Below are 12,555 nucleotides of genomic sequence, written 5' to 3' on the forward strand. Positions count from 1 at the left end.
GCATGCAAGCCTATTGGATAAGGAACGTGTTCTTGGTGCCTTTTAGCAAAAGGCCAATTTGACCTAGACTGTCTTGTTGAGGAGGTTCTGGTAGCTGATTATCAGTCAAAGAAGCCTGATGCACAAACTTCTGTAGAGTGCAAAATTTACTAAGGAAGGAACCCAAGGGAGACTTGGTGTGTTTACTACCCACTGAGATTGTTTAGAGTTGGTGGTGATAGGTAAATGATAATATCAATATCTCCTTAAATTAGCACAAATCTAGTTAAGAAGTTTAGGTGGTAAGGAATGGGGAACCAAGGACCAAAAATATTTTTTCTTCAAACAAGTTAATACTAGCTTGCTAAAGTGACTGTTATAAGAGGTATTTATAGCACAGTATAAACCATATCAGTGAGTTAAGTTTTTTTTTAACTTCAAAAGCTTTGGTTAATGTCTGGTTTAGAGCAGAGCTTAGTGCCTAAAAGCCGGTCAATAAACATTTTAGTACTGCTCTTTCCCAGTGATCTGAATTCAATAATGTTACCTTTCCAGAAGCTGCAAAATGGAAAGTGAAAGAATGATTTATGAAGCCTGGCTATGCATGGCCAGCTAAGAAAGCTTTAACTGATGCTTTCAGGATTCTTTTTAATGAAGTACAAGTTGCCAAGATAAGTTTAGGTAAATGAAGACTCTGTCACATTATGTTATAGTGAGAGAAATGACAGACATAGCCCAGCAGATGGAGGTTAATGCAGAAAGGTGGTGTCAAACAATGTAGTCTAGGTAACTGCACAGGGATGGAGCACATGCATTCGGGTTATTATTGTAAACAAGTTCCTAATACCACAACACATTCATGGAATCCACTCAAATTAAGTACAGCAGCCTTCTTTGTTTAAGTTGTCACTTAGCCTTCATGTAGATCATATTTCAGAGCCATCAATTCCTTTCAAGCAAAAGCTCTCATATTCAGTACCAAACTCTATTTAGATGGTACTGTTAACCTTAAAACCCCAAGTGTTTTGCCTTTTCAATAATGTCTTAAAGCAGTGTCTTAATACTTTGTTGAAAATGTTATTTTCAGAGCTATGATTTACATGAGTGAATCGTCACCCCTTCTTATCTCAGGTTTTCTCAGTCTGAATGTAAACTGGAAACCTGAATACAATGGATTGGAAGAACTCAGCTGTGTCCCTTAAGCAAAACAATAGGAACTGGGTCTGTGAATTTAAGATGTGTTTGTGATTTCAGTTCAGTAAGGTCTGGGGCTTGACTTTGCTTGAAAGAAGTAATTGCCTTACATGCATCTTGAAATTCCTCTGTGGGGAAGACCAGCTGGCCCACCCACTACATCTAGAAACAGTCAAGGATGGAAGGAGGAAGTTAATTGTTCTGTGACATTTGACATTGAACTTGCCTGACAAATATTTCATTTCCCTTATTCATTAAACTCCCACAGTGCTAGATTTCTTTCCATATATATTACCAACCATCACCACATTGACAAAAAAATATAGAAAGTATATATACATATACACGTATATGCATTGACAAAATTTTGAAAAGTAAAAATGTATATATATATATGTGTGTGTGTGTTGTTGTTGTGTCATCCAATTATGTCCGACTCTTTGTGCCCCATGGACTGCAGCATGCCAGGTGCCTCTGTCCCTCACCATTTCCTGAATTTTGCCAAGTTCATGTCCATCACATCCATGATGCCATCTAGCCATCTCATCCTCTGATGCCCTCTTCTTCTGCCCTCAATCTTTCCCAGCATCAGAGACTTTTTCAATGAGTCAGCTGTTTGCATCAAATGACCAAAATACTGGAGTTTCAGCTTCAACATCAGTTCTTCCAATGAGTATTCTGGGTTGAATACACACACAAATATAGATATACACACACAGACAGAGATGTTGAGATGAAAAAAATAACCTTCACTTCAAAACTAAAGGCATTGGGCAACCACCATAAGAAAACTCCAAACTTTTAATTCTGACATTGCACAGAGAAATATTCATAGGACTTGCTTATACTCCAAACTCAGCTGCAGTTAGAAATGTATGCACCATTCTTCTTACAAGGATTTGAGAGCAAATTCCTAAAGAGAAGATACTAGACTTTTGTGACAGTCATGGAGTTATATTTTTGCAATTGCATGTGGTACATGATGGACTATACAGTGTTAATTGCTGCATTTTAAAACTTTATTTCTGTACATTTTCTCAATATCTGACCTTGAAATGTGATTTTTCTGCACTACTTTCGCTATTCTTATCCATACATTTCCTTTTTTCTTTCTTTGTTTAGATCCTAGGCATTGGAACTTCCAAATCTTTTATTATAGGCAGTAATAGAAGGTTGTGAGGAATGTTATGAATGGTAATTTGGGTCTGGGATTATCTACAAATGCCTACATGACAGAGCAAAAATACACCCTTTACAAATCAGGCATTGCTTGCAGCTGGTAGATGCCAGATAAAGGGTGACCTGGGCAAGGATAAGCCAGGTAGTTCTGAATATTTCATTTGCAAAATAAAATATTAGGGGGGAAGGACGATAGCCAAGCTGTATAATAGAACAGTTGGCACATATAAACATTTCACCACCCTTTCTCATCTCCCTTATTTAGGTGCCCTTGACCCAATTAAATCTTAGTTTGCTAACTGCAGGTATCAAGCATCTTCTACAATAAAGTTATTTTTCCCAGGAAATCATTTAAAGAAAAAAAATGTAGACTCCATCACAGGATAAAAAAAAAAAAATCCTCCAGCAGTATGTACATTCTGTTCACTATGTCCAGTCCTGTTCATTATGGACTCTTACATCACTTCTTAGAAGATTCCTGGTCCCACCTACCTAACAAGTTTCCCCTTTAACCATATTTTACAAACATCCCATGATAAACACTATATTCTACTACTTTTTCTGACCAAAACATTTAATTAGTAAAAAAAATTACAATAAAGAAAATAATGACAATAAAGAGAAATTAGAAGAAGTCGGAATCAGGGTATACAGAAAAACAGAGGCCTTAGTCTCTAGGAGACCAACACACCAGCTGAGCTGGCTTTAGCCCTAGCTCCTTCTGAGTTTTCCTTGGCTGCTGGTTGTCTTCCCCCCATGAGATGAATGTTGTGCTTTTCCTGGAATTCATTTAGTTCTTTTCCCTTTGCCTAAAGTTGCTGTTGTCAGTGTCTTGATGATCTTCTGTATTATCTGCCTTCTGCATATAGTTACCCAAAAGGTTTCAAATAAGACACACTGAACATCTAAATAATGGAAATCAGGTTGGAAAATATACCTATATTTCTATGTTCATTACGGTTCCCTTAAAGCATTACTCATATATCCTAAGACTCATCAAACCTTTGGTTTCCCTTCTTAGTTCTCTTGAGCTCAGTTGCTATGAGCCTTTCCGTCTCCAAGAGCCCTCTTGAGCATCAGTCCGGACTCTTCAAATGTTTCCACTATGCCCAACGACTCACTGCAGCTTTCTCTGCTTCCGTTGCACTGGCCTTTGTCATTTCTCTGAGCTCATCAGGCTCGCATGCTACATTTCAACTCTGCTCTTAATACTGATGGAATGACTCACTCTCTCTTCATCTAGTTAATTTCTGCTTATCTTTCTAGTCTCATTTGAATTTTACTTCTCCTTCTAAGACAATCCAGATCAATTTAAGCTCTTCTGTATTTCTTTATCATAACAATTGTAACAAGAGCACTTAATTTTTAAGTTTCTTAAAATATCAGTTTTCATCACTAAACTTTAAGCTGGATGGTTCAGGGGAAATGTTTGTTATACTCACTATGTATAGATGAATAAGTAAAATATTCTTGATATATATTACCATTTTTTAAAACTCAATTTATGCTTTCCTTAAGATTTGAAAATTAATCTGCACTCTGAGCTACCTTGAGTCTTAGCATTTTATAAAATCTTTATTTTATTTTATTTTATTTTTTTTTTTTTTTTATTTTATTTTTTTTTTTTAATTTTATTTTATTTTTAAACTTTACATAACTGTATTAGATTTGCCAAATATCAAAATGAATCCGCCACAGGTATACATGTGTTCCCCATCCTGAACCCTCCTCCCTCCTCCCTCCCCATTCCATCCCTCTGGGTCGTCCCAGTGCACCAGCCCCAAGCATCCAGTATCGTGCATCGAACCTGGACTGGCAACTCATTTCATACATGATATTTACATGTTTCAATGCCATTCTCCCAAATCTTCCCACCCTCTCCCTCTCCCACAGAGTCCATAAGACTGTTCTCTACATCAGTGTCTCTTTTGCTGTCTCGTACACAGGGTTATTGTTACCATCTTTCTAAATTCCATATATATGCGTTAGTATACTGTATTGGTGTTTTTCTTTCTGGCTTACTTCACTCTGTATAATAGGCTCCAGTTTCATCCACCTCATTAGAACTGATTCAAATGTATTCTTTTTAATGGCTGAATAATACTCCATTGTGTATATGTACCACAGCTTTCTTATCCATTCATCTGCTGATGGACATCTAGGTTGCTTCCATGTCCTGGCTATTATAAACAGTGCTGCGATGAACATTGGGGTACTCGTGTCTCTTTCCCTTCTGGTTTTCTCAGTGTGTATGCCCAGCAGTGGGATTGCTGGATCATAAGGCATGTCTATTTCCAGTTTTTTAAGGAATCTCCACACTGTTCTCCATAGTGGCTGTACTAGTTTGCATTCCCACCAACAGTGTAAGAGGGTTCCCTTTTCTCCACACCCTCTCCAGCATTTATTACTTGTAGACTTTTGGATTGCAGCCATTCTGACTGGTGTGAAATGGTACCTCATAGTGGTTTTGATTTGCATTTCTCTGATAATGAGTGATGTTGAGCATCTTTTCATGTGTTTGTTAGCCATCTGTATGTCTTCTTTGGAGAAATGTCTATTTAGTTCTTTGGCCCATTTTTTGATTGGGTCATTTATTTTTCTGGAGTTGAGCTGTAGGAGTTGCTTGTATATTCTCGAGATTAGTTGTTTGTCAGTTGCTTCATTTGCTATTATCTTCTCCCATTCTGAAGGCTGTCTTTTCACCTTGCTAATAGTTTCCTTTGATGTGCAGAAGCTTTTAAGGTTAATTAGGTCCCATTTGTTTATTTTTGCTTTTATTTCCAATATTCTGGGAGGTGGGTCATAGAGGATCCTGCTGTGATGTATGTCAGAGAGTGTTTTGCCTATGTTCTCCTCTAGGAGTTTTATAGTTTCTGGTCTTATGTTTAGATCTTTAATCCATTTTGAGTTTATTTTTGTGTATGGTGTTAGAAAGTGTTCTAGTTTCATTCTTTTACAAGTGGTTGACCAGAGTTCCCAGCACCACTTGTTAAAGAGATTGTCTTTAATCCATTGTATATTCTTGCCTCCTTTGTCGAAGATAAGGTGTCCATATGTGCGTGGATTTATCTCTGGGCTTTCTATTTTGTTCCATTGATCTATATTTCTGTCTTTGTGCCAGTACCATACTGTCTTGATGACTGTGGCTTTGTAGTAGAGCCTGAAGTCAGGTAGGTTGATTCCTCCAGTTCCATTCTTCTTTCTCAAGATCGCTTTGGCTATTCGAGGTTTTTTGTTTTTCCATACAAATTGTGAAATTATTTGTTCTAGCTCTGTGAAGAATGCTGTTGGTAGCTTGATAGGGATTGCATTGAATCTATAGATTGCTTTGGGTAGTATACTCATTTTCACTACATTGATTCTTCCAATCCATGAACATGGTATATTTCTCCATCTGTTAGTGTCCTCTTTGATTTCTCTCACCAGTGTTTTATAGTTTTCTATATATAGGTCTTTAGATTCTTTAGGTAGATATATTCCTAAGTATTTTATTCTTTCCGTTGCAATGGTGAATGGAATTGTTTCCTTAATTTCTCTTTCTGTTTTCTCATTATTAGTGTATAGGAATGCAAGGGATTTCTGTGTGTTGATTTTATATCCTGCAACTTTACTATAGTCATTGATTAGTTCTAGTAATTTTCTGGTGGAGTCTTTAGGGTTTTCTATGTAGAGGATCATGTCATCTGCAAACAGTGAGAGCTTTACTTCTTCTTTTCCAATTTGGATTCCTTTTATTTCTTTTTCTGCTCTGATTGCTGTAGCCAAAACTTCCAAAACTATGTTGAATAGTAATGGTGAAAGTGGGCACCCTTGTCTTGTTCCTGACTTTAGAGGAAATGCTTTCAATTTTTCACCATTGAGGATAATGTTTGCTGTGGGTTTGTCATATATAGCTTTGATTATGTTGAGGTAGGTTCCTTCTATTCCTGCTTTCTGGAGAGTTTTGATCATAAATGGATGTTGAATTTTGTCAAAGGCTTTCTCTGCATCTATTGAGATAATCATATGGTTTTTATTTTTCAATTTGTTAATGTGGTGTATTACATTGATTGATTTGCGGATATTGAAGAATCCTTGCATCCCTGGGATAAAGCCCACTTGGTCATGGTGTATGATCTTTTTAATGTGTTGTTGGATTCTGATTGCTAGAATTTTGTTAAGGATTTTTGCGTCTATGTTCATCAGTGATATTGGCCTGTAGTTTTCTTTTTTTGTGGGATCTTTGTCAGGTTTTGGTATTAGGGTGATGGTGGCCTCATAGAATGAGTTTGGAAGTTTACCATCCTCTGCAATTTTCTGGAAGAGTTTGAGCAGGATAGGTGTTAGCTCTTCTCTAAATTTTTGGTAGAATTCAGCTGTGAAGCCGTCTGGACCTGGGCTTTTGTTTGCTGGAAGATTTTTGATTACAGTTTCAATTTCCGTGCTTGTGATGGGTCTGTTAAGATTTTCTATTTCTTCCTGATCGAGTTTTGGAAAGTTGTACTTTTCTAAGAATTTGTCCATTTCTTCCACGTTGTCCATTTTATTGGCATATAATTGTTGATAGTAGTCTCTTATGATCCTTTGTATTTCTGTGTTGTCTGTTGTGATCTCTCCATTTTCATTTCTAATTTTATTGATTTGATTTTTCTCCCTTTGTTTCTTGATGAGTCTGGCTAATGGTTTGTCAATTTTATTTATCCTTTCAAAGAACCAGCTTTTGGTTTTGTTGATTTTTGCTATGGTCTCTTTTGTTTCTTTTGCATTTATTTCTGCTCTAATTTTTAAGATTTCTTTCCTTCTACTAACCCTGGGGTTCTTCATTTCTTCCTTTTCTAGTTGCTTTAGGTGTAGAGTTATGTTATTTATGTGACTTTTTTCTTGTTTCTTGAGGTGTGCCTGTATTGCTATGAACTTTCCCCTTAGGACTGCTTTTACCGTGTCCCACAGGTTTTGGGTTGTTGTGTTTTCATTTTCATTCGTTTCTATGCAAATTTTGATTTCTTTTTTGATTTCTTCTGTGATTTGTTGGTTATTCAGCAGCGTGTTGTTCAGCCTCCATATGTTGGATTTTTTAATAGTTTTTCTCCTGTAATTGAGATCTAATCTTACTGCATTGTGGTCAGAAAAGATGCTTGGAATGATTTCTATTTTTTTGAATTTACCAAGGCTAGCTTTATGGCCCAGGATGTGATCTATCCTGGAGAAGGTTCCATGTGCGCTTGAGAAGAAGGTGAAATTCATTGTTTTGGGATGAAATGTCCTATAGATATCAATTAGGTCTAACTGGTCTATTGTATCGTTTAAAGTTTGTGTTTCCTTGTTAATTTTCTGTTTAGTTGATCTATCCATAGGTGTGTTTTTTAGCATTTTATAAAATCTTTACTGCTGCTGCTGCTAAGTCACTTGAGTCATGTCCCACCTTCAGCAACCCCATGGACTGCAGCCTTCCAGGCTCCTCCGTCCATGGGATTTTCCAGGTAAGAGTACTGGAGTGGGGTGTCATTGCCTTCTCCAATAAAATGTTTATTAAGTTAAAATATGTAATTCTCTATATTTATTTTATCAATAACAATGCCAGTATTTTTCTTATGTTATTAGTTTATCTTTTTGCCCTCACTGTGTTTGAAATTTTAATCATTTTCAGTTCAGTTCAGTCACTCAGTCGTGTCCGACTCTTTGCAACCCCATGAATTGAGGTACACTAGGCCTCCCTGTCCATCACCAACTCCCGGAGTTCACCCAAACTCATGTCCATTGAGTTGGTGGTTTCTCATATAGATTTCTCAAGAGGCAGGTTAGGTGGTCTGGTATTCCCATCTTTTTCAGAATTTTCCACAGTTTATTGTGATCCACACAATCAAAGGCTTTGGCATAGTCAATAAAGCAGAAATAGATGTTTTTCTGGAACTCTCTTGCTTTTTTGATGATCCAGCGGATGTTGGCAATTTGATCTCTGGTTCCTCTGCCTGATCCCTATTTGTAAAAGGTATTAATCATTCATTATCAGATTCTTATAAAATATTTTCCAATCTGTCATTTCCATTTCTCTGTCTTTTAAATAGATTTCATTTTTTAGAGTAGTCCTAGGTTTGTGGAAAATATGAGCAGAAAGTTCAGATAATTCATTTATATACCCTGTCCCTCCAATCTTCAGTTCCCCTATTATTAATATCTAGCATTAGTGTGGTATATTTGTTACAACTGATGAACCAGTATTAATACATTTTTATTAATTAAAGTTAAGAGCTTTGCTAAGTGCATAATGCCATGCCCCCACCATTATAGTATCATATAGAGTAGTTTCACTGCCCTTAAAGTCCCCGTGCTCCACCCAGTCATCCTTTCCCTGCTCCTATCCCCACTGCTCCATAGCTCAGCTGGTAGAGTGGAGAACTGTGGAATGGATATCTGTCAGCTTCATTTAGTTTACAGTCTTAGTTGGAATATGGACATTTCAATACTGTACATGTTGAAATCTATTTATGTGAGAAATTCCTTCCACCTACATGTGTTAAATTTATAAGACATTTTAACAGAATACAGTTGTTTCTGTATCCTGCTTCAGTTCAGTTCAGTTCAGTTCAGTTGCTCAGTCGTGTCTGACTCTTTGCGACCCCATGAATCGCAGCATGCCAGGCCTCCCTGTCCATCACCAACTCCCGGAGTTCACTCAGACTCATGTCCATCGAGTCAGTGATGCCATCCAGCCATCTCATCCTCTGTCGTCCCCTTCTCCTCTTGCCCCCCAATCCCTCCCAGCATCAGAGTCTTTTCCAATGAGTCAACTCTTCGCATGAGGTGGCAAAAGTACTGGAGTTTCAGCTTTAGCATCATTCCTTCCAAAGAACACCCAGGGCTGATCTCCTTCAGAATGGACTGGTTGGATCTCCTTGCAGTCCAAGGGACTCACAAGAGTCTTCTCCAACACCACAGTTCAAAAGCATCAATTCTTCGGCACTCAGCCTTCTTCACAGTCCAGCTCTCACATCCATACATGACTACTGGAAAAACCATAGCCTTGACTAGATGGACCTTTGTTGGCAAAGTAACGTCTCTGCTTTTCAATATGCTATCTAGGTTGGTCATAACTTTTCTTCCAAGGAGTAAGCATCTTTTAATTTCATGGCTGTAGTCATCATCTGCAGTGATTTCGGAGCCCAAAAAAATAAAGTCTGACATTGTTTCCACTGTTTCCCCATCTATTTCCCATGAAGTGATGGGACCGGATGCCATGATCTTCGTTTTCTGAATGTTGAGCTTTAAGCCAACTTTTTCACTCTCCTCTTTCACCTTCATCAAGAGGCTTTTTAGTTCCTCTTCACTTTCTGCCATAAGGGTGGTGTCATCTGCATATCTGAGGTTATTGATATTTCTCCTGGCAATCTTGATTCCAGCTTGTGCTTCTTCCAGCCCAGCATTTCTCATGATGTCTGTATTCAAATAAGTTCCCTAATTCAAAAGTAAGCAGCTTGCGAGTAGGAACTGGCCATAATATACAAAATATGTCCAACCAGGAGCTATATTTTTGTACACACCAAAGGTCTTAGAATTGTCACCAAACGTATTTATTGGGTAAAACCATAAAGAGAATGCTTCAGACAAGCAAAGTACATTAATAATTTCCTAGAGATCTTTTCTCCCTTTGAGGACAAAGACGGACTAAATAGCTCAATAGATTTTTTACCTCAGTCTTCTGAGCCAGACCGCAGACAAAGTTCCAATGAACTATTCCTCATAGTATATGGTATAGTATATGGTATATAGTAGTACTGAATGTATAGATGCTCAGGGTTAAAGGCTTCTGAATATTCCTTGATGGGAAGGTTTAAAGTACATGTTGGTCTTCCTGTCTGCTAACTTGCATTTTCTGATCCCTCCCCATGATTTGGGCACTTTTTCTTTGGAATCCTGAGACCCCTCCTACTAGACGATTCCATCTCAGTCACCCTCCCACCAGTTCTGTAATCATTTCATGTGTGTACTTGTCTTCATTGCTAGAATAAGGGCTCTTTGAGGGCTGAAGTTATGGCTAATTCAAATTCGGTTTTTCTGTGTTCTCTGGCACTGAGTTTGAACTAGAGTTAAGTCCTTAATAACTTGGGTTCCCCATTTGAAAGAAAAAAATTAAATATGAAGGAAATACTAAAATACATTAAGCATGGGATATATTTCATTTTCAGTCATTGACATTCTCTCAAAATACTCATGTAACATTTTGTATTACATCTTTTCAGTTTCTTCAGAATAATAAAGTGGAGAAAAGAGAGGCAATTATGTTAAAACAAAGCAAGAGTGTTTAGGAGAGAGTTCTAAATTCATTATTTAAGAAATTATATTTTTATAGCCATATTTACATCTAGTAGTTTTACATCTTCCAAACTCACAAATTTGTTAGCTGCAGCTCTATTATCCAACATGAAAAGACCCTCACACATTCTTGAAAAGTGTGATTATCATGATATCTAAACATCATCGTTCTAGACATTACAGTTTGTACAAGATTTGTTATGACTCATTAACTCATAGATTTTTTTTCTTTCTCCAGAAGGAAAGTATGTTAAAATACATGAAATTTAAAATATTTTATTATTTTATTGGTGTTTCTTCCTTAAGTAAATAATGTTTTTCTTATCTATGTACCCTATCGACATATATAATAAAACGGCTGCTCTGTATTGAGTACATATGATAAGCACTGGCTAGATGGGCGTTTTGTATCATTTCATCAAATTCCCTAAAAAAATCTATTAGGAAACATTGTATTTTCTCATTTAAGAGATAAGAAAACCAAAGCTCAGAGAGACTAAACTGCCCAATGTTATATAACTAACATAGTAGTATAAGAATTTCAAATGTAGTATGTCAGATGCAAATTCTTTGGAGGAAAAAAAAAAAAAGACTCTCTTTGACTAAAAAGAATACTGACTGATTGTCCAGAACAAAATCTGACCTAAAAGGGCCTGATAAACTGATAAACTGACATTGTTTAACAGACTAAATCTAAAAATCTATAGCACAGTGGGGCTTCGCTGGTGACTCAGTAGTCAACAATCTGCCTGCAATGCAGGAGACATGGGTTTGATCCTAGGGTCGTGAAGACCCCCTGTAGAAGGAAATGGCAACCCACTCCAGTGTCTTGCCTGGGAGATCCCATGGACAGAGGAGCCTGGTGGGCTATAGTCCATGGGTTTGCAAAAGAGTTGGACACGACTCAGGGACTAAAACACCAACAACACAGCACAGGGAATGAAGATCTTTAATTTAGTTATATAGGATGAATATCCTGATTTAGTCACCAATGAGTTTATGATACTATGAATTCATTTCTTTACTTATTCTACATACTAAATTGTCCCTTTCCTCTCATTTCTGTGAAATTTTAATGTAATGTTTACTAGTTATGAGCATGGGCCATGGAGAAAGATTTCCAGGCTTGAATGCCAATTTTGCTAGTTTTTAGGTTTTGACTTCAGGCAAAGTAGTTCACCTCTCTGGGGCTCAGTCTCCACATTCATGTAAAATGAAATAACATCACCTATCTTGTAGTGTTGTTTTAAGGTTAATTTAGTTTTTATAGTTAATGTGTTTAGAATATTGTCAGGGAATTAGAAAAAATTAAAAAAAATCTGTTTTTTCCTATCCAAAATAACAGAATCCTATTTTGGATTGTATATAACAAGTGTGGGAGAAGGAAAGGACGGAGAGTGAAAAGGAAAGAAAGCAACACGAAATATACAGAAAGCTTCAGCAGAAGGAGAATAATTCAGTGAGACCACTAAGGCATAGTCTCATTTATTGTAAGTTTTTATTTCAAAATGTCCTGTCCCCCAGCAGTGGCTCTCTACCAGGAGTCTAATCTCCATTCAGTTTCTGGTTGTGGCCTGATTGGCAAGAGTGCCCTGGTGACAAGCCATGGCAGACCTTCAGTAGCAATTAACAATTTCCCGGGGGCTTTCTGTTCCACCCAGCATTCTTTGTGCTGCCTTGGCAGATCTTGTGTCCCAAAGAAATTCCCTTCTACTTTTCTGAGGTTTTGGCCTAGCTCTGTAGTGTCCTCCATATGCACGGTTATATTGATCTTGAGGGGGCTTCCCTGGTGGCTCAAATGGTAAAGAATCTGCCTGCAATGCAGGAGAGCTGTTCTCAGTCCAGTATTCTTGTCTAGAGAATGCCATGGACAGAGGAGCATGGCAGGCCACAGTCCATGGGGTTGCAAAGAGT

The sequence above is a fragment of the Bubalus kerabau genome, chromosome 7 (assembly GCF_029407905.1).
Source record: "Bubalus kerabau isolate K-KA32 ecotype Philippines breed swamp buffalo chromosome 7, PCC_UOA_SB_1v2, whole genome shotgun sequence".
Classification (NCBI taxonomy): domain Eukaryota; kingdom Metazoa; phylum Chordata; class Mammalia; order Artiodactyla; family Bovidae; genus Bubalus; species Bubalus kerabau.